The 17,947-nt window shown below is 37.8% G+C and overlaps 1 protein-coding gene across 1 annotated transcript in view; it reads left to right on the top strand.

Annotated features, from left to right (window-relative positions):
- CNTN1 (contactin 1) overlaps positions 1 to 17,947 on the top strand; it is a 259,935-nt gene that overhangs the window by 144,074 nt on the left and 97,914 nt on the right. The gene's annotated exons all lie outside the window — the stretch shown is intronic.

Genomic DNA, 17,947 nt, shown 5'->3' with positions numbered 1-17,947 from the left:
TAGCACAACTACTAGGAGGCTGTCTTAATTTTGTTTCGAGGCTTCTCTTATTTTCAGCACTGAATCCACTTTTTCTTTTCAACCAATTTTGTTTGTTTTCTGTCATCTTTCTGTCATCTTCTGTCATGTTTCTTCTTCCTTGCTTTTCTTTTCAAGTGATGCTGGTCAGCTGAAATGGTAATTGGCTCCCTGTCAGGCCAACTCAAGGATTTGCAATTTATTTTTGCCTGTCACCTGTTGAAAAAGGATTGAAGATTCCTTTTCTGCCAACAAAAGAATCCATTAGTAACACAAAAGCAGCAGCTGCATCATGGCAGAAATGCACAATAGTTATATACATCACTTACTCTATCTGCTTCCAGACATTAGGACAGATTGTTGCCTTAATTCTCTACCTGGAAAAAAAAAAAAGAGTACACATAGTGCTTCAGATCAGCTGCCCTCTTTTTTTAACTCCTGAAATGACATTTTTTATCCCACAAAACCTTCTTGAAACTATATTTAAAAAAGCAAACACAAAATTGTACAGCAAAGACGTAGTCCTAGTTCAGTGCTTCATTGCTTCAATTTTTAAGTTGTATAACCTTATACAGCAGGTGTAGTAACACAGTGGTAAATCAGGCAGCTTCTCAAGACACTTTAAAAATCTGAGATTCATTTAGGCTGACTTGGCTGAGAATTCAGGTTATAGTCTGGAGCCATAATGGTCTTATTGATGCAGAAAAAGCAGCAGCAGCCAACTTATTGGTCATTTCTTTCCTTATCCTCCGCTTTTTATGTTGCAGCCAGAAACATTGCAAATATAAGTGGTTGTGTTGTATTTCAGTTTTCATTAAAAGGAGGGAGAACTAATAAAAATAAAAGCCGTAAGATTTATAAGTTGATTACAGCCAAGAAATCTGAAGAATGTTGTGGTCATTTTTTAAGCTTTTTTTATTCTGTTCTTTTTATGCAGCATCACACTGACCTTTGGCAGGATGCTCCCTATTGAGACTGTTTTCGCAATCTGCTAGCCTTCTTTGGTCTTTGCCAAGTGCTGTTAGTGATGGGTTTTCAAACACCCTTTCCAGTGATGGAATTTCATATACCCTTTTCCTTTGCTTTTACTCCTTTCAGAAAAAGTACTTTCTGTCCTGGTAACCTGGTAACATCAGCAGTGCATGCAATGCGGTATGTTGAACTAATTGCCAATTAAATAATAGGGAAGGCCAAGATCTAACAGAAAATCATTGTCCACAGTTCATTAACTGCATTTCACAGAACTAAAATCATGCCAAGGGATTTTTAAAAACAGGTTTAAGGAATGAACAGTTTCTTCCTTAATATTGAATAGTTGCAATGCAAAGCAGAATGGAAAGATGTTCAGAATAGCAGAGGTTGGGTTTTTCAGTTCTTACCCCCCCAAGTAGATATCTATACAATTCAGTAATTTCTGTGGATTAGTTTGTCTTGTCTATGAGATGAATGGCTTTAAAAAAGACATGAGGAGTCTTGGAAATAATCATTATCTTATACCTATGTCTAAATATGCCTTCTCTGATGTTCAATTATAATAAATTATGAAATAAGTTTATTATAATAAGGTTGAGGAAAACACTGTAGATACCTTTCAGGCAGGTTTTAAAATATCTGAGTGGCTTCACAGAAAAATCATGAGAATAATGAACGTATCAGAAAGCATGCCTTATGGGAAGGGGTACACACCATAGAGTACTTGACTTAAAAAGATTCAGTTAATACCTATAAGGAACGGTAAAGTGCTATAAGAGGAACCTTTTGTATAGAAAACAAAAGTATAACAAGGCTGGTTCTTGATGCTATGGGTTCCTGGTGCTAGACAGATTCAGACAAGAAATGGAATGTGTGTGCATGTGTGCATCTGCATGTGCTTGAATATAGGCAAAAATGACAAAAAATAAAAAAAAGAAGATAAAATAATTGAGTTGTTTTTGGGGAATGAGTGGAAGTGTAGAAGGTCTGAGAGTGAGCAGTGTTTCGTCTACAGCAATGGGGTTTGAAATGTCAGTGCTAAATGCGTTAGTGATAATGGATAAAATACTTAGAAGAAGGAAAAGAGGGGGTGCCCAAAATAAAATCTGAAAATTGTAATTTTTATAATAGATCTAAAAGCCAATCTTGAAAACCTTTAACATTTGAAGTATCAAGATGAAAATTTCTCAGAATAAGCACTTTGACATGTGGTCTATTGCATAAACTTAAAACTTACCATGACGCTTTTTTTTTAAGAGAGAAGCAGTGACAGCTAGCCATAATACATTGAGATCTATTTTTAATCTTGCTGCTGATGGAATGCTGAGCGGCTGCTGGTTATGAAGATCTTTTTCATGCAGGTAGTTTATTTCTCTGTGAATTGAACATCTTTCAAGATAATTCATAACACAATATCATCTCAAGTCCTTTGTTACTGATGTAGCTATTATCAAGAAGTTTTTTTACAATCAGTTCTTTCTGTATTTTTGATCTCTTGGTTACAGCTTTGTTTGCAGTTTCTGCAGGTGTTTGTAGTACTCAAACATGAAGTAGGCTGGAGGTTTTTTGCTTGTTAGGAGCAAAAAAAAAATGCTGCTCACTAAAACATTATCTACTTTGAACCTCAGTGGAGCCCAGCAGTTTAATTTGTGGTCTAACGGTGGCCTTTCCTGAAAGCACTAAAAGGAGGTGCTATAAAATGGAGTAGAACTGGAGGTGCTGGCTTTGGGAACAGGTAACAAGGCTTGCCAGTCTGAGAACACAGGATCCCACTCTGGGGAAACACCGTGCCAGAACATCATCATCTGCCTTCTTTCTGCAGCTCCAGCTTTTAGAGCTGAGGGAGCTCAGAGGTAGGTCAGTAAGTTTCAACCGGCTGTCTCAGTGCTTAGTCCAGTACTTTATGCTTTGCAAGAAAGTGTGTAGTAGTTATTGAAGACCTCAAGGACTGGGAATGTCCCTGTGTTCTTTGCTAAAATTTCACCGTACATCCCATCTAAATCACTCCAGAATCAATTTCCAGCTTTTTGTTTTTATTATGCCTTTTTCTAATAGATTAAAGAACCCTTTTGTCTCCAGGATTTTTGGCCCATACCTATGTCCTGTAGCCAGGATATTCCTCAGTCGTGGTATGCCAGAGAGGTTGAACAGGAAAAGTTCTTGCCATAAGGCATTTTCTCCACTCTTTTTATATATATATATGTATATTTTACATCTCTCCAGACTCTTTTTGTTTTCAGTCTCTTTTAATAAATATCATCCAGCATCATAATTGTTTACACTGTTCCAATATGAGTCATGCCAGTTCCAAGCAAATTTGCTTACTTCTAACGAGCAAATTCACATGATACCTGTACTTTTTAGTCATTTAATCCCTAAAGGTCACGCACTTCTTTTAGCCATGGCATTGTCCTGGAAACTGTAGTTAAATTACTTGTCGACTGTATCCCTGAGATGCTTTTCAGAGTTGCTGGTGTCCGGAGTGCACCCATTCTGGTTTATGACCTCCGTAATTTATTCCTTTCTGCACTGAATGCTGTGGTTTTCTAAGTGTTGAAGAACACTGGGGCCACTTTGTTCTTACTGTTAATTGTGGTTTCTTTAACAAGACTTTTTTTCATCTGCAAGTGTAACAGGAGTGATTTTACTTCCAAACAGCAGATATTATCAAGCTGATCGGGTCAAAAACTTCCTGTGATACAGAATTCCCTTTTCGTTTGCTTCCTTTGGCATTATTAGGTGGGAAATACCCAAGACTTCTGAATTTTAGTTGTAGCGTGCAGTTGTGTGCCTGCCTGGTAGCACGAACATCAATAAAGCTCTGAAAGGGAAGACATCAGAAAGGAAGTTTCCTGCATCAAAGCGACCCCTAAAATATAGTCTTGCAGAGATATTCTTTAAAGTGTCTTCTTGAATTGAAGGAGACTTTTGCAATGCCTGCTGTAAGAGGCTAACAAAAGCTGTCAGACTTCTTCCACCTGTGTGTTTTGTAAGATCTATCCTATGTTCGGGAATTGGGAAAAGCAGAGGGTTATATACCACATCAAAAATGAAAAATTAATTGCAATCTGCAAAATCAGTAACAACAAGTTTGTGGTTTAAGCACTAAAAAACCCCTTAGAACCATCTGCAAGATACAGATTCAGTTTTGAATACAAAGACATCAAAATATTTTCTACATATATACAGATTTTTCTCAGATTCATTCAATTGTTTCACAACAGCAGATAGTCACTTCCAGGTACACCTTCTTAGCATTTAAAAGAATTGATTACTTGATAATGGGATGCCAGTATGAAGACTTAACTGATTTGGTATTTTAAGTCTCATTTTGACACTATCTTGTTTATGTAGCTTTGATTTACAAATATATTGCTTTGCTTTTAGTGTAGTGTTAATAACTGTAGATTGCTATGTTTTTCTTACATGTAATTTTAGCTAAATGGACTAAATCAAATTTATGAGACATAGGATGAGTCACATTTATTTCAGAACATAGTGGAGACCCAGACCTCTTGATACTGGTCACTTAAAACTATCACCTAACCATTTCTCTCTATTTGATTCAAATGTTTTTTATTTTCATGTTAGTTTCACACTCTTTGCAGGATAAATACAAATGGCTAAATGCAAGCATTTTCATTCAAAACACTAATGCTGTATTGGAACAAATAATCTTTAGATGTACCATGAAGCATAAAATAATGGTGGTAAAAAAGTATGAGCAATTAATGAAATCATCTGACCCATTATATGTTATAGACATAGCACTATATTATTTTATGAGTAGTAATCTTGTACATTAGTTACTGGTTTCTTCAAACTGTATACCTCAAAACGCCTATCAAGACAGAGGTTAGTGAAGGACAGAAAATCTGCTTACTCTGCTCTTTCTTCTCAGTCTAATCGCTTTTCTTCTGATAAGACATGTAGGCAAGTATAGAGTATATTCTCCATATTTACTGGAAGAGTATAGCAGTGTGCCTTAAATAATCTCATCAACTGTAATCTCAAATGTCAGATGTGATAGCATAAATGACGAGAGTTTTTCTTTTTGTCTGTATCAATAAATCCATTCGTGGCCATGTTACTGGAGTTACAGGCAAAAGGAGTTTGCCCACATCAAACAGGAGAAATTTAGGATTTATTCAATTCTCATGTACAGCAAAGAGGTAAATTCAGGTGCATTATTTATCACTATATTGCTGGTGTTTGGGCTGACATTTGCTCTTTTCCATCTGTGATAAATGTCCATAGAGTTCAGCTTATAAACGACTGAGTAGTCTGCTCATACCAAGCAAATCTGCAGCGCTATAATAAAGGAAAAAGCAGGAAGGAGGCTTCATTGTTAGGGTCTTAAAGCTGTCTTTGGTACGCACTCCATGAGGGCAGCTGGTGCCTCCTGGAGTGAAGGTTGCTGCATGTCTTCTGAAACTCATCTTTTCATGAAAATCACATGACACTTTATTCCCATAGAAAACCTAGCGCACATTCCCTCTCAAACATTTAGCTTTCAACATTTTTTATGTCACGGTATCTGATCTTAATTCTATTTCTACTCTTAAGAAAGTGTAAAGCCAAAGTTAAATTTGAAAAGTAACAGCTTTGAAGTGTACGCATCAAAATGATCACACAGAAATTATTCCTGATTTCCTGGTCCCGAGGTCCTAAACCATCATACTATTTTCTTTGTTCCACTGTGCTTCTACTTAAAACCTTTAGTCCCCATATGCCATACTGAAAAAGGACGGTATGCTTCTGTCTCTATCATCTTGTTTCTGCATAAGAGTCCAAAGAATGATCTGGAAAAGTTTGGTCTTTAGATCCTGTGACAGCTCACAAATACTGAAATTTTCGCTCTTCGAAATTGAGAATGCATTTCTGCGATTACTATAAAAGAAAAGCCAGATTGCAGCATTAAAATAAAGCACTGAATCAAACAGTAATGTAAGATGCCATCTCTCATTTAAGATAATACTGACTTATTGTCAAATTTAAATATTCTAGAAAAGGAATTTTCAGTTATAGCATCAGCAATCTTTGATAACATATCAGAGTAACAGAAGCTATCTTTGCTGTGATCTAGAGATACTATGTTAATAAGAAGAAAAAGGTAATATATAAAATTGCATTGCAAAATGCCTGGTCAGTTTAATTATGTATATCAAATATTTTGCAGGCATTGCCCCCATTAAAAGATTTCTTCATATTGTTGATACGGTAATGAGAATAAGAAAAATTTCATATCAAAATAAGGAGACCTCCAAAGTTCTCTGAATGCTTCAGAAGATAATTAATTTTACAGTACAAATGTTGTACGTTAACATTTTTTTTTATTGTAATATTTTGAGGAATAGAAAAAACAAATGACCAAATTTCTGTTGCCATAATGATTCATTTGACAGATGCATTAGCAGACCAAAGAATGTGCTATACAGCAGGTTTTGGTAGTTATAAATAGCAGTATCTTTCACATTGCCTTTTAAAATGTACTAATAATGCATGCTGCACTATGTTCTCATTGTATCTCCATCAGTGTAAAAGCCCAGAGATGCCAGTGAAGATAATGATGCTATTTCAATTTCTGATATTGGTTACTGTGAGTAACATTTTGTCTGTTCTTCTCTCGTCATTTCAGCTATACATCAGGGAGGTAATGTTATCAATTGGTTTTCCAGATAAATTGGATGTGAAAGGTACCTTACATGCCTCTCCAGTTAAATTAGTTCAATTGAATATTTGAGGCAATTAAGAAAAGTTGAGCACTTTGGGGAAGAGGTCAGGGAAGACGGACGAAGGCAAGCACGGTAGAAAGTATGTGTAAAAGCTAAGAGATTAAAGCATCTGCAAGTGCTTTTCTTTAAAGACGTTAATGTGTGGATGTTCCTAATTTGTAGATGCACTAATATATCACCTGAGATATCAGAATACATACTGATTCCTTGGCTTTTACTGGGTAGAACAATGTCTGCAGATGATGATGGGCTTTCTCTTTCCTTACATAATGAGTATATTGCCCTTCAACTGTGGGACCAGGCAATGAAAAATCAGAACAGTTAACATCGTGTGAGTACTTAAAGTTACAATTTAAATGCCCAGGCTTGTTTGTTGAGTACTTTTGGCCATACATAACCCCCAAATAAACCTAAATTAATTGAAAAATTAAAATATAATAATAATAATAACAATAATAACAACAAAAACAATAATAATAATAATCACAACAATAATAATAATAATAATGCTATTCTTTTACACAAAAGTTGGGCATCAAGAATTAGTAATTATTACTCTTTGGCTGAAGTATGAAAAATTTAGGAGGTAATATTTGAACTCTCTTGAGTGCTGAACAACAGGAGTAGTAAGCACGTAAACCTCAGCACTACTACATCCAACACCTCATACTTTCAACTTAGACATTTGGATTGGATTGGAAGGATTATCTCTTCCAGATATACTGTAGTGCAGTTTTCATTATACCTGTTCTGTCAGGAGCTCCTAAACGGGGAAAGCCCTTATGGTGGAGACCACTTGTTCCTTGGTGTGAATGCTTCCAGGTCTGTATCAGGAATGCTGTAAATACAGAATAGCTGTGCAGGAGCTGTAGGCAGTTGTTTAACGGAGTCTGCAGGGACTCCAGTTTATTGCTTGGAAGAATGTGGAGATGCTGCAAGGTGTTATGGCATTACTTTGCAATCAACACCTTTGAAATGAGAAAATTATTTCGATTTATTGGCATATTGCCATACTGAAATGGCATCTGTGAAAGAATACGTTTGTGTGTTACATTCAATAGAGTAGTTATCAACTAAAACATTTGTAATTATTTGAAATTAGTCTATTGGAATGAAATTACTTACTAATGCAACTTTGATAACTAAAGAGAAATGTCTTTTTTTGTGGCTGACTGGCTTGCCTAAGATGTATTTATCTACATAGGAAAATGTATTTTTTGTCACAACGGTATGAAACTTGGAACAAGATCTCTAAAATGCAGTTTTCTAGGCTTCAGTTATGCAAACTGATGAGTGCTTCCTGTGATTTTCCTGTATGTGTTCATCCTATACTTAAATATTTGCATACATGTCAGTAGATCAGTCCTTTGACTCTCATATGCCTGTTTGGTTTTTTATTTAACTTTTTTCTCCTTTTCTCCTTGATATTTAAAAATAAAAAGCAAAGCAGAATGATTTAGATGTATAAAATCAAGTGCTTCTCTGTTTTGACTTTATTTATAGACCTATTAGTTGCTTAGAAGTGATCTCAAATGGTTCTCTGGTTTCAGTCATTAAACTGATTAGTCATACTTCTTATAATATAATTCTCATACTTTAATTTCTATACAAATAAATAGAATTGTTTTACAAAGATAAAATACTGACATTTTCAGATGTATTGCATTGCCAAGATAAAACACACATTCGTGGGGCCAGTCCTGCACGTCATTGTTCAAATTTAGGGTCAAATGCATCTCCGTGAACTTTTTGATGGTTCTTCTTGGGGGTTGCCAAATCCAGCTGCCCGAGAGAGGTGAGGCTGCAGCAGCTCCCTGCACCCAGGATCAGCCAGCAGCAATGCTCAGCGGCTCACACGGTGCATACATACATCTAAACTTGGCTGGCCATGTAGATCAACAGAGAGACAGCAACTGCAGTGGCCAGGACAAGAGGTAACAGGCACAAACTTGAACATTAGGAAGTTCCACCTAAACGTGAGGAGGAACTTCTTTACTTTGAGGTTGGCAGAGCACTGGAACAGGCTGCCCAGAGAGGTGGTGGAGTCTCCGTCTCTGGAGACATTCAAAACACACCTGGACATGTTCCTATGCAACCTGCTCTAGGTGACCCTGTTCTGGCAGGGGGATTGGACTAGATGATCTCCAGAGGTCCCTTCCAACCCCTGCAATTCTGTGATTCTGTGAACCAGAAACAGCTCCAACAGCCTCATCCTGTCTGTCCGATCAGGATGAAAGCCTGTTAGTGGAAAGCATGTGTCCATACATAAATGTGGACCCCTCCAGTAGCTGCCCTGAGACACTCAGGCTGTCCCACCTAGCCCTGGATCCCCAGGTGTCCCCAGCTGCTGGCAGCAGCAGCTCCAATACCTGCTCCCAAGACTCTTACTGAAGTGGTGGCTAGTCTGGCTTCATGTCCGCTTGCAATCACACACTGGTATACGCACCCGCACCATACGTATCTACTCCAGTTTCCGCAGTTTCTGGCACCCTGGATACATGGGCCTCTGTGACCTGTGGCCCCTTTTCCAGTTGCCACCACTCGGACACCTCACACATTCCGGTCTCTCCAGTTGCTGCCACCATGGGCACGTGGACCACTTGAGTTCATGGTCCCACCACAGTGATGGCACTTACACCTTTGTACACACACATGCACACAGAATAGGGAACTCCTCGCCCAAGAAATTAGTCAGATATGGAATTTAATAAGAAAACAGGACACACTTTGGTGATCAGGCCAGACAAGTGTAGTGACCACCCACTGCTGATACGCAGCTGGGCCCTCTTGTCCCCTTACCCATCCATTTTCCCACCTTTGTTCCTCTCCCAGTCCTCCTTGATTTAATCTAAGTGCAATCATGACATCAGTACTCTTTCTGATTAGCATGGGAAGCTGGGATTTCTGGTGTCTCTCAGATATAGTGGTTTTGAATCTGGGATTCATCCAAAGGCTGTTCTGATGGTATACGTCCATGTTTCTCCCCTTGCTGACTAAGCGTTAAGAGAGATCTCTGTAGATGCTGCGTGCCTCTGAGTCTGTACTGAGGTTGATAGAGAATACGTGCATGAAACATATCAATGGATAGTTAGCAGGCAATAAATTAAATTTTCAAATAAAAGGTGGTTTTGGTTTTTTGGTTTTTTTTTTCAAAAAAATCTGAAGACTACAGAAACAATGCTTTAGTTGCAGGTAGTGAAACCAATAGTAACCATCATTTGTCTTTTAAAATCTTTAGAATACAACCAAATCTACCTCACAAGTAAGTATACTTGAAAAGCAGTCTTTAAAGCACAGAGGATCTTTGAAATGGTGGATGGCAGCTCAAAACTGTAAAAAATGCCCATGGATCTCACCAATAGCTATTCTGAAATGTGTAAGCTTAAAACCAAAAGGCACAAATAACGTATTATTCCAAAATCCACCAGCAAATTCTAGTAAACATTGAATTGATTTTCCTTTTTTCTCCTTTTTGCAGCTGCTAGTCTGATTCGAACTGTTTATTCACAGGATGAAAGAGATGTTTTTAAGCATTCTCAACAGTTCCAAGTGATTGATGTAAATTTAAAAAAAGCTACTCTGATTTAAAGAGAGTTGCTAGGAAACATGCAGTTTGAAGATGAACTCTCCCACTGAGCTTGTCTTTGGCTGCACAATAGGACGTATGTTATAGGATATCCTGAGTTACAGATTATATGGATAAACTGTTAAGTTTTTATGTGTATAAGTACATCTGCTATGAACTTATTGAATACCCATGATTCATTCCCATGTCTTCCTTTACTGATGAAAAGCAAGGTATTACTAAGTTCAAGAAAATGTGAAAATCAGATAGAAAGTGCCGAGGGTATGATAAAGATTTTCGTATAATCTTGTTTCATTTTTCTGAAACATCAAATGAATTTTTTCTTAGAAACGGATCTATTTAAGATTTAATTTCAAGATGGTGTTCAGGGTAGTCTGTTGTTTTCTTTTATAAACTTTAACAAAATTGAAACTCCAAAAGATAACAGCAATTATACACTTAATTTTACTGGAGAAGTTGTTGGGTGTTGTCCCCAGAAGTTGGTGAGTTTTGAAAGTTGTTGACCAAAGTAACCAAAATATCCTCTTTATCCTATGAAAGTTATAATAACGGATATTTATTTCTATTCATGGCTGATTTTTTTTCATGCTCGTTTTAGAGCCTTGTGTGTGTTTGGTTATCTTGGAGTCAAAGTTAAACTAATTAGGCTTTAAGACTCAAACGGAAGCTACTTGTAAGTATAGGAACTGAGCAGTATGGGGTTCTGCGTGATGCTCGGTGCTTGGCAGGACGTTTATTGATTTTTATTTACTGAAATTTTTTACCAGGCAATCTTTAAGCAGCAAAGCCCTTACAGCGTGCCTTCAGAAAAGGGTGGGTAATGCCCGTGAGTTACGGCAGCAGTAAGTGTTTTTCTTATTTATTACCTTAGAAGAAAGAACAGCCAGTTGCTGATAGAGCAAACAGTATGAATAGGGACCTGGAGGACTGTCTGCCTGACCCTTTGCTGCTGACATGATGATTAAAGACAGTGTTTAAGTACTGCTAAGCGACACTTCATTATCTGAAGGTATTTCGAAACAAAACCTTTTTTGCAGCTCAAAGACTCAAGAAAAGTAACGAAACTGTATCCATAATTAATAGTAAAGCTGAATTGCTGATGTTACCACAAATTAGAAGATGCCTCGCCTTCCTAAAAAAATATGTTTACAGTACCAATACCAAATGACCCTTTGTTAGAGAGTCGCTGATTAACTGCAAGTTGACATAGATGTGTGGCCGCTGTAAAACCCGTGTAGGGGGAGGAATTAATGTTGATTCATAATGAGTCTGTGGATGCAAATAAGAAAAATAAGATGTCTCATTAGTTGTATGAACTATCTGAGAGGACAAAATAACAGAAAGCCAAAACAAAGAGCGAAAAAAATGAAAACGGGAAGGACGATGTAGCAGGCAAGCAAAGAAAAGTCCCATAGGGCTTCTTAATTGCCTAACAAAAAAGCAAAAGTGCCTACTGAGCAACTGACTGAAGAAGTTACTGATTCTCGAGGTCTGAATTCTTTGATGTTTAAATATAAAGGAAGCAGAAGAGTTAGAGTCACAGTGTGATTAACTACCAGTGGATTGTCCTACTTGAAAAAGTGATGCATTAGAAAATTGCCATGGAAAACAGACATCTCGTGGTTGCCATTCGGATCCCTGGTATCTTCAGTATCCTACAACAATCTTCTGCAAATACATTTGATGTTTTTGTTTCTTGTTTTAGGCACTAGGTTTTCTTGCTTTGTAGAGTAGGCACTATTGCTTTCAAGTGCAAAAGGCATGCCTCAAAACATGTCTAGAGAAGGAATTTATTGTCTTTTTGATGCTTGATTCGTGAAGAGAATCAAAAAAGGGGACAGGGAGGGGAGAAAAAGGGTAACTCTGAGACAGAATATGTTGCAAATCATTGGTGTGCCAGGACATTAGTTCTTTTTAAACCGAGAAAAAGAAGGCACAAAGACTAAATTCATAAGTATTTGTAAAAGAATGGAAGCTTTGTATTGCACTCCAAAGTTAAGATTTCCCATTGTGACTTAGGCCAAGCCCTGTAACAGCCCTGGAGTCCTCATCACCTCCAAGACGTTGGTTCTTTGTGTTTCCAAGTCAATGTTTATCAAGCAGAAATACAGAGCTGGTTGAATTGTCCACTGTCTAAATATATTAATGAACTGATCCTAGGTTTTATTTATTTATTCATTTAGCACTTGTAAGCAGTAGAAAAAAAATTCTGAGTAATTGAGGGGAGGGATTAGAGTGCTCATTGCTCCAATTTAGCAGTTGTTTGTTATGTTACTGCGTGTTGTCCTTGAAAGTGTAAATGCTGTTCAAGAAGAGTATCTTATTTATGGGCGATCAAATTGATGGGCTTCTTGGCTGGCTTTCATTCACGTGAAATGGAGAGAGTAGATATATTCTTTAAATAGGATGATGTGGAAAATACTGGCAGCATGACTGTTGGTGATGGACGGTTTGGGCCAGTGGGTAGTACTGGAAGCAGTGGGTTTGAACTTGCATTTGCACTTGAACGAATATGGCAAAAATGAAGGGTATAATTCTAGAAATCAAAGGTGACCAAAAGGAAGTGAAGCATTTTACAAGCCTTTCTGAAAGGAACTAAAGCTACTTGTGAGCTCTAAGAGATAGCCAGCTATCGTTAAAAAATCTCCTGTAGCAGTGCTGTAAGAGCAGGGCTGGCTTGGAAGTTTAGTTCCAGTAATCCCAGCCCACTATAATGAGATAAATCTGTGCAGTGGTAAGGAACTTGACTGTTATCACCTCGCTGGTAATAGAGACTAGTAAACACTAGTAGCTAAGTTGTTGGTTTCAGAAGTATTCAGACTTTTGAATACGATGTTGTGCCCCTTCTAATGGCATAATCTAACCTAGAATGCCAAAACCTGTTGATTGATCACAAAATTAAATTGCAAAGATCAAAATAGTAGGAAAGGACAAATGGTGATACAATAAATTGTATGCAATGTACATCATTATTTTTGCCTAATTCAAAAGTTTTGTGGTGATTCTAAATACTGAGCAACTAATAAGGAGTTTATAAGGAGTTAGTTATCATAGCAAAAAAATGCCAACTCTTTTAAGAAAATCAAGATAACAAGCAATTAGATGCTTACTAAAATTGCTAAAAGAGCCTGAAGGAAAAACAAATACAAAACACTGATTAGGGTGAGGATTGTGTGGGTCCTAAAAGGCTTTGATTATAACTTGACACTGTGTTAATTTACTAGTGAATTATTGCAATTATATATATTCATGTTTTGAAAAAGGGTGGAGAACCAGAGATTTCTTCTAGATTGTTGTATCTATTTATAGTCTAATCTGGATGGAATCTCTACCAATTCTAAAACTTGAATGCATATAATTATCATACCATTCCAGGAAATGAGAATCATAACAAGCATCGTGATTTACCTCTCCCAGCTAAGTGTACCAAGCCAGAGCTCCTAAATGCTTTCTTTTGCCCCCTCTCTGCCCGTTCAGCATTTGGGGTTCCTGAGAGGGAGCTCTGAGCGGATGCCGGGGGTTGATGCAGTGATCACGCTGGTACCACGCTGAAAGCCTTGGGGAGGGAGGTTCAGGGAAGATCTTGCCATGGCAAACGTTGAGATTTACTGACAGAGGCGACTGCTAATCCTCATGCACCTTCATCTACCTCCATCTGCATCGCTTTCCCTCTCTGCTGTTCTTTCTGACCGCCCTTTTTGTTGAGCTTATTGCTTCCATCCTCCCACACATCACTTACATGTCCCACAGGACTTCCCCCCGCTTTGTAACACTGACCTCCCTCCTCTTTGCTTCCTCTTCACCCCTTTAACGTCCACCACTGTTGCTCCGCTTTCCCTTGTCCATTCCCACCCCTTCTTGATTTAAAATCTAGTAGTTTATGTAGCCTATTTGCACTGCTTTTGATCTTATTATCTTCATTCCTCTGACTTCCATTACCTGCTGTTTGTAATTTCTTTTTGTGTCTAGATTATGAATGCTTTATACCCTTGCAAAGAGATGGTGTCATCTACATGTTTGCATTAAGTAGGGAAGTGATGCAAAACACTGGCTATTTTGATAGCTGTAAAACAACTGTCTGTTTCTCCTTCATGAAGACCAACGTGTGTGGTGAAGATCTGAAGAAAGCCACATGGAATACTGAAGAAAATCTAGACATTTTCCTAAAGCATATATTGAGACATTAAAGCATCCTTATGATTTGGTAGCATAGAGAGGCAGGTCTACCCTTGTGTCCTGGGAGCAAGCCTCATCCTAATGAAGCATCATGAGACAGTGCAAGCTTCCAGAAGCGTTCTGGGAGGTCCCTGCATTCAAAATTGAAAGTGCTTTATATCCAGCAGACAATCTCCCAGTTTTCCCCCACCTCCTTTGGGAGGATTGTGCTCCAGACAGCTCACCAGAACTTTTCTTGAATCTAGGGAGACAAAGGTCCTGTAGCGGTGACTGGCTCTTCTGGGAGACTGAACAGTCAAAAGGGACCTAAATGTGTTAATGAACATTAGATAGTAATTAAACTTGATACAGCTGCGGTTAAGTGCCTTCTCATTTTATTACATATTTTTAAAATGTCTTAGTCATTTGTTAAAATTACGGTGCTTTGTTGTGAGAAAAGAAAGGTAGTGCACTGTGCAGACCAAAAGGAGTATGTCCAGGCAATGCAATCACTCTCTGCTTTCACAGGGGAGAAAAGTGAGTTGTACTAATGACTGTTCTTTCGTGTGGGAATGATTTTGACTCAGGCAACAATATCCTTTTCACTCTGTGAGGAAAAAAGGTTGAGAGCTGTGAAGCAAAAGAGGCAGTAGATAATGCCGTGTGAGCGCTGCAGCCCACGGCGCTGCCTCTGGCGCGAGTGCTGCTGCGTCTAGTACGCCTGGACTCATCCTTGGGCAGCTGGGTGGTGACATCGTGTACAGCCACGCTACTTCAGACATACAGATGATAACCTACGTGCTGTCTCATTTCATAGCAGGCAGTTCTGCCAAAATTCAGCAGAGCGATGTGAAACAGCCTCGCTTCTCGTCCACAAGCTGAGATAAATCAGGAGGGATGGATGTGCTATATATACAGAACCCACTCAGCCGAAAGAAGTGAGAGCGAGGAAAGGATTTTAATCCTGGCAGGGTGGATATTTTTGTATCTGAATAAAATGAGGTATTTATAGCATTTACTGACACAATTTTTATTTACTGTAATGTGAACCAGTGTTCCAACTATTTTTTCCTGAGCCCACAGAAAGGAATATTTGGAGAGCTAGAGGACAAGGTGACTTTCCAAAATCAAACCTGAATTCTGCAAAAGAGAGGGAGGAAGGATCTTCTGTCTGTAGTGGTGCCTGTCATGTCAGAGACAGAACAGGAGTTTACTTTTAACAATTTAATCTATCAATACATTTGAACACAGTCATTATCACCATGAGTTACTGCGTAATTACCGTTGTTCCCAACAGAGTTCCTGTTTCATTGCTGTTTAATTATGTGCATTATTTCAGCGTAACTATGCAATTCAACTCACGTCACTTGGAAATAAATGTTCCAGGCGAGGCAGTATCATAACACAAGAAGCTTCATAGCCAGGGTATAGCTGCTGGAAAAGTATACGAGGTCATTTGTTGATCTAACCTACTGTTGTCTTTTGGAGAAATCATATAGACACAGTAGTTCGTATCTTGGTCATTTAAGGTAGATGCCTGAAATAGTTGTGAATGTCCTTTGTGTGACAGAGTCTGAAGAAACTTTAGTGCCAACAGAAGTGGGAGGGTAAAGATGTTTAGTAAATTCTTCCCCTTGGATCCATCTACAGTAAGCACATGTATTTATTGCCAACCTAAGAGTCTTTTTCCAGGGAATATTTCTGAATAAATCTCAGTTCTGGGGATCTCTGTTTAGCTCTTGTCTGTGTTTTGCGGATCACCGTTTTCATGTAACAGCCATGATTTTAGGGTCACAGCATGACATTTTTTCTTAAAGATTTAATCTGCTAAAAAAAGGAAACATGTGAAGGGCAACAGCTCCTGCAGTTTCTGAGCCGAAAGATTCTCTTGTGATATTTCTTGCAATTTTCCTACACTGTGAGTTGAAAATACCTCATTGAAACTCTCTTCTAAGGAAAGCTTACTGTTTGAGGCATGTTCAAATAAATTTCTTCTTAGCATTATTCGGAGGAGGACGGGGCAAGTGTGAAGCCCCCGTGGCCGAGACCTGTTCCTAGCCACCTCAGAGAGAGACACAAGACACGTGCACTGAGACAGGCCTGGCCGGCAGCAGCCCAAACCAGAGGCGCTCGGTTAATCAGACCAGCGTTTATGCCAAGCATACTTAGGGACTCAGGTACATTTGTACATGCGCTTTGACGTTGAAAACTGCCCTTTTCTTAGTATTGGAGGTGGGAAACAGGGCAGTTTATAAACAAGATGTAAAACATCTGGATTTTGAAAAAACGAAAATAATTTAATAAAAATTTTGATCTGGAAAGAGCAAGACTCTCGATAAAAGGTAGAAGCCAATATCAGAGTCACCGGTGCTTGCCATGGGAAGCTAGAAAACAATAGCATCAAGTGCAAAAAGTGACAATGCCGTCTTAGCATGCAAACATGTCCTAGGATGCATGTCACTGAAAGGTATTCAAGTATGTATAAGCATATTTTATAATGAAATAGTAACAAAATGAATATGCTGAGAGGAATGGATGATATCGTTGCCTGAGATACAATAATAAGCTCTGCGTGAAGGTTGTAACTTAACCAGTGCTACAGCAGAGCCAGTCCAAAGAAGGAGTATGACCAAGATGTGATGGATGTAAAGGATGCATTTATATATTCATGGCAAGAAATCCATTAAACAAAACAGAAAATTGCATACTGCAAACATGATGAAGCATTGCCCGAAAATAATATGTAACTGCCACCAGCCAGAAACAAAAAGATAGCAAAATATTCTGATTGAAAGAATTAAAAAATGTTATAGAAGTAAAGTATTCTGAAAAATGGTATCTAAAATCTTAGAATATTCAAAAGAAGATGTACGTTTTTTTAGCAGAGTTTCTCCCACAGGGAAAAGAGAAAACTTTAAATATGACATTGCAATAATGATTATATTCAACATTTAAAAGGAAACTCATGAAAATTAATACCACCTTTCCAGAGGATCATGAATTGTATGTTAAAAGTTTAAAAGGAATGATATACTAGACAAAATAAATGAATCCTGAAAAAGATCAATGTACTTAGGTTTCACTTTGTTTTTCATTCTACAGACTTTGAAATCATTGATTGTAATGTAGTATTTACTGAGATGAGGGAGGATAAATCTTGACTTTCCTTATTTTATTGCAAACTGTGTATTATTTTAATATTTCTAATAATGTGAGGTGATCTCAGAGAGAGGATCTATATCCAACCCAAATGATAGTTTTAATATAGGAAGATGAGTCTAAAAGAGGATGTTCAGTATTAATATTTGCCATATTACTTACTATCACTGGAAAATCTGAGGTACTCTTAAAGAGTGTTCTCTCTAAATAAAAGATATCATTAATTTGGTCCAGCAGATTTGATAATGCGTTTATTATTCAAAAGCCTCTATCCTATGTTAACTCTTGAGTATTCAGTTTAGACAGATAATATGGGAAGTTA

This window comes from Chroicocephalus ridibundus, chromosome 1 (genome assembly GCF_963924245.1).
Source record: "Chroicocephalus ridibundus chromosome 1, bChrRid1.1, whole genome shotgun sequence".
Taxonomy (NCBI): domain Eukaryota; kingdom Metazoa; phylum Chordata; class Aves; order Charadriiformes; family Laridae; genus Chroicocephalus; species Chroicocephalus ridibundus.
Note: the sequence above shows the minus strand (reverse complement) of the source record. Positions and strands in the feature narration are given on the sequence as shown.